Below are 5673 nucleotides of genomic sequence, written 5' to 3'. Positions count from 1 at the left end.
CATCTTACCCAAGTAGGCATCGCTATAATTGTTCAACGTTCATCTATTATACCATCACGATCACCGTCGTTATCATCATAGTCATTGTGACCTGACGCGGTAGCAGCACATCTATGTCATCATTCTTCACATATATCAATATCGTAATCACCACGTTCATCATCAGCATCATTAACATCATCGTCATAGTCATCGTCATCGTCATCGTCAGCATCATTATCGTCATCGTCATCGTCAGCATCATCATCAGCAGTAGCAGCAGCATTATCAATAACATTGTCATCATTATCATCATTATCATTATCATCATCATTATCATTATCATCATCATCATCATCATCATCATCATTATCATTATCATCATCATCATCATCATCATCATCATCATCATCCTAAAGAGCAGCAGTAGCAGCATCGTGACAACAATCTCTGTCACCGCTTCATACCTGCTCGTCGCCCAGGTGCCACGTGTACTTCAGATCTGCATGTCGCAGGAAGCCAGCCGGGTCGTGAAGCCTAGCGATGAAGTCCACCCACTTGTAGGCCGCAACGTAGTGTTCGTGCTGCCTCACCGAGTCCTGCTTCACCAACACCCGTCCGTTTATCGTCTCTGTAGCAACGACACGAAGAAAGACGTAAATGATTTATAGATATTATTACGTGTAGTATATATAATTTATTTATAATAATATAGTACAATAAGCTGTTTAATTAATTATTGTATAACAATAAAGTATAATAACTAATTATAATAGACGATATCCTTATTTCGCAATATTGTCGCTAATCCTGATCACGAAAACGTATAAGGCATAATATTATAACATCAGAAATAACGGGCCCTATCTTTTTCATTCCAGATAACAAATACCCCCATTATTGCTGCAGGAGGTCATTCTAATTCGTCACAACGCGTCGGTAAGGTTTTAGAGAATAAATTCGCTACTATTAATGCACACCTACTATTCCAAAAAAAGCAAAAATAAACAATTATTTCAAATATAATTTTGTGTATTAGATGATTTTGCGTCTTTGCTAAATGCGTCTGCGCCCGTATACAGACGACGGTGATAATTCAGTCCTTCGCTCTCATGTGTTTGTCACGAATCCGTCAATCACACCATTCACGAGACTTGATGATAATATACTCCTTTCCGAACTCCTCTACGACGTAGCCGAGTTCGTGTCCATGGCGTGCGTATACGTGTTACGCAACAGCATTCGGCTTTTTTGTATGAAGTCGATGTGCTAATGCGTCTTGACATCCACGATTCTAAGGCGAACACGTATCACCGATAACGGGCCACGCGGTCATCAATCATCAAAACGATTTGATTCCGGGCCGCGCGTGATCACGAAATGATTTACGGCAAATTTACCACTTATCGTATCAACTCGAAAAATGTTGTCGTGCGATTTTTTTCTCCGATCGATTGAACTCACGTCTTTGTTCGCCCGCGTGCAAAATTTTAAAAGCAGCTGCATGAGCTTTGGCGGCAATCCAGATTCTTCCAATCTGATACTTGCTCAAAGACTTCATTTGTTTTTTTGCAGTGTCATGCGGCGACATTTAAGTAGAAGTGTACATTTTTATGCAACTTAAAAATCGAGGCACACCTGGAGTAGGGCATCTCTGTTTGCACACAGTTTTATATATATATATATATATATATATATATATATATATATATATATATATATATTGCTCGCCACACCTCCCCATCAGTACTTATAGAAGAATACTCTCACATGGCATGAAGCCCATCGCAGCTCCGATCGTAACAGTTCCCTGACTAAATATTAACCGTAATCATTTGGTGCTAAGAACATCAAATCAGACTGTGATTGAAATCATGAAGGTAGTTTAGCTATAGTCAGAAGACTATATTTCATGAAGGTAGTTTAACTATAGTTAGAAGACTATATTCTATATCTCATCGCTAACTTTTTATTGCAATAGCATCGAGTGATAAGCGCGTAGAACCCACATGTCGTATAATGCAGTGAATCCACGTTCCGTCGATATGGTCCAGATATGTCCCCATCAGGGTGTCACACACGGACTAAATGTATAGAGACTAGACGTGTGGGTAGAGTTCTTAATTGTCAGATGTATGTACGCGCGATAACTATACAAATGTAACACTAATTGGAGAAAAAAAGATGTGCGTGAGCAAAGACGGTTGTTCGCAAGTTTGTTGCTGAGAATATACGAGATAAATTCTTTTATGTTAATTTAACACAGCGCTACGTAATTCCTTCCTGTATGGTTAGAAACTAGTAAAGTAGTAATACTAATACCGATAATTATACCGATAATAGGAGACTACAATATCTGCGGCGATGATGGATAGAGTGACATATATATATACCTACAGCTATCATTATATATACCTACAGCTATTATTATATATACCATAAATATATTAGGTTTAAGCTGTCATATGCTCCGCAGAATAATTATGTTTTTGGAAATGAGGACGGGTCTTAGGGAAGTGTAAGATGCCGCACGTTCTCCGTCGTGCTTTGAACTCCAGAAAAGCTTGCAGCTTGTTCGAGTCACACATAAAACGGATCGGCTAAATTAATGCGTCAAACTGTGATAATTGCAGACGACATTGCAGCACGCATGCATTATTAGAAGCTCTTGCATCCACAATAGGCCATGACCTTGAGTTGGAACAAAAAGTGCCCATGGATCGCGATGCTTGTTTTAGTGCTTACTTCTCTGCGCGCCGGGAGTCTCATTATGGTCAGGTCTAGTCTAGTATGGCTGTCGTCTCGCGACATTCCGCTACGCACGCTCGCGCGCCCACGCATTGTGCAGCCGTCGGCAAATGTTTATGCTGGCACAAGGCCAGACTAGTATTTTACGGCGAAACAATGATAGGTAGATGGACGGATTAAGCTGCTACTTCTCTATTTTAATCGTACCCGCCCCCACAATTAGGCTTTTGCGTGCGCATATATATATATACTATTGTGTGTGTGTCGATGTGTGTGTGTGTGTGTGTGTGTGTGTGTGTGTGTGTGTGTGTGTGTGTGTGTGGGGGGGGGGGTGTGTGTGTGTGTGTGTGTGTGTGTGTGTTGTGTGTGTGTGTGTGTGTGGTGTGTGTGTGTGTGTGTGTGTGTGTGTGTGTGTGTGTGTGTGGTGTGTGTGTGTGTGTGGTGTGTGTGTGTGTTGTGGACGCGTATGCGTATATGGAGAGCGAAAGTGAAAATGAAGGACATACGCAGATAGGAAAGCGTGACGGGGAGGAAGAAATGGGCGGTCGGACGGGGCGCGCGCTCACAGACGCGAACATGTTGAGCTCACGCATGCACGCTCGCACGCACGCAACACACGTACGTGCGCGCATACACATACGCGCACCCAAACGCACAACACACCTACAGACGGATAAACGGTCAAAACATGTACACCATGGTACTCACACCAAAATATTCCCATTACTAAACAAAGCGGGGAAAGAGGAAGGACTTGCCAGTCATCGAACAATTAACATAATTAAGCATCGGAAGGAGAAGTTTAACTAGGCGAGGACAAAATATCCGTCACCTACCCGTGACATTGAAGAAGGTCGTTCCGTAGCAGATTGGTGCGTCAAAGACAACTCGTGGACTCCTTTACACCTCTACGTGAAGGCTGTATAAACCTTCACCGTGTAAAATCTCCGCTGATATCTGCAATACCCATGCAGTAGCACATTATCGTAATATATCTCACGCATCCACGTCTGCCCGCTCACACACTTTTATGAATATTCTCGTCATATATTTTTATATTGTTACTGTCACCACCACCATCATCATCACCATCATCATCATCATCATCATCATTATCATCATTATTATTATTATTATTATTATTATTATTATTATTATTATTATTATTATTATTATTATTATTATTATTATTATTATTATTATTATAAGCAGCAACATCATGATTCGATATGCTATTGCTCCTTGTGCGCATGCGCGCGCGTGTGTGTGTGTGTGTGTGTGTGTGTGTGTGTGTGTGTGTGTGTGTGTGTGTTGTGTGTGTGCGCGCGCGCTGGGGTGTGTGTGTGTGTGTGTGTGTGTGTGTGTGCGCGCGCGTGTGCATGTGTGTGTGTGCACCCCTTCTATTCATTACTCATACCTCCTGTGTGTATGTGGTCAGTACACCTGCTGTAGTCGTACGTGGTTCCAAGCATCCTAGCTGCCAATGGCACAACCGCCACACGTACGTGTAGGTGGCGCTGTCATCGACGTGACTGTCGTCTGCAGCGAGCGATGGCAGTGACGCCGGTGTCCATCAACACTGGACATCGTTTGACATCAGCAGCGTAAAGCGACCGTCTAAATGTTGGCGTAAAACGAATTACCTATCATCGGTGATGGATCGGAATCGGCATAGAGAAGAAACCACGCGCTTACGTACTGCACGCTACCTCGCAGGATATGCTCTCCCTGTTCCGTTGCCTGCGCGGGCATGTTTAGTATAGCGCAGACAACGATGAACGCGCACTCGCACAAACACGCTCGCATGCATGCACACATGCACGCACGCACGCACGCACACAGGAATGTACGCACGCATACACGTAGACAGAACGTACTCTTCCGGTTGATAGCAATTATACGAGCTCTGCGTGTTTACCAGCGCAAAACGCGCTTACACATTATTGGAACTTCCTAGCTCATATTATCGTTTGGTTTTGTGTTAAAGCTACCTGCGCTACCGAACGTGCGAGGGGTTGGTTTTAAACTTTTAATAGTGCTCGTGCTTAGCCTATATCAAGGTAATTGATACGAAGGTACACGCGAACGTTGTTACGGGCGTCGTATTTTTAACGTCCGAATACAAGGTAATTCCGCATTCAGTAACGCCATAACCACCACCCAACTCATCTTTTAGCGTTTGGACAGCACGCACGCGTACACGTACACGCACGCACACACACGCGCGTGCGCGCACACGCACACGCATTCGCACACGCACACTCGCGCACATGCGCAAACACACGCATACACACGAGCACACGCACGGGCACACGTACAAGCACGCGCACGCGCACACGCGTACATACTTTGGTGTAATTTGGCGGCAGGTTTTTGTAAGCTGGTGTTATTTGCGTTTGACAAGTCTTCAACAATACTTGCATTATATATGCACACCTATAACGTAGCATGCATGAATCTATTCATGTTATCTTTCTCGCTTGACGCTCATGACATTTAAAATTTAAATATATCCAATTTAAATTCTTCTTCTGTAATGACCTACTTTAGTATAGGTGTTTTTTGCGGCTCTTTCCAGGCAGCCTAATTAGCTTTCACTCGCTAATAAGCTTGTTCGCATTGCCCTGCCTATTCTGTAGTATTATACAGACTGCTGATTCTTAAACTATATCTGACCTTTCTAAGGTGATTATAACATCTCTTTTTATTAATCTTCAGATGTTTAAATACCTCTGTCTATACTGCATGGCTGCCCGTGCGCCTGCTTGCCCTTGTCTGTCACTGTCTGTCTGTCTGTCTGTCTGTCTGTCTGTCTGTCTGTCTGTCTGTCTGTCTGTCTGTCTGTCTGTCTGTCTGTCTGTCTGTCTGTCTGTATGCCTGTCGGTCTGTCTGCCTGTCTGTCTGTCTGTCTGTCTGTCTGTCTGTCTGTCTGTATGCCTGTCGGTC

The 5673-nt window shown here is 43.4% G+C and overlaps 1 long non-coding RNA gene across 1 annotated transcript; it reads right to left on the bottom strand.

Moving 5' to 3' along the window:
• Positions 1-484: 484 nt before the first annotated feature.
• On the bottom strand, positions 485-4214 carry LOC106821090. Its single transcript, XR_001395695.1, has 3 exons — positions 4145-4214; positions 3564-3684; positions 485-610 (listed from the first exon to the last, which is right to left on the bottom strand). It is a non-coding gene; the product is annotated as an uncharacterized LOC106821090 (long non-coding RNA).
• Between the last annotated feature and the right edge of the window lie 1459 nt (positions 4215-5673).

The sequence above is a fragment of the Priapulus caudatus genome, unplaced genomic scaffold (genome assembly GCF_000485595.1).
Source record: "Priapulus caudatus unplaced genomic scaffold, Priapulus_caudatus-5.0.1 Scaffold58, whole genome shotgun sequence".
NCBI lineage: Eukaryota > Metazoa > Priapulida > Priapulimorpha > Priapulimorphida > Priapulidae > Priapulus > Priapulus caudatus.
The sequence above is the reverse complement of the archived record's forward strand: the minus strand, read 5'-3'. Positions and strand labels throughout refer to the sequence as shown.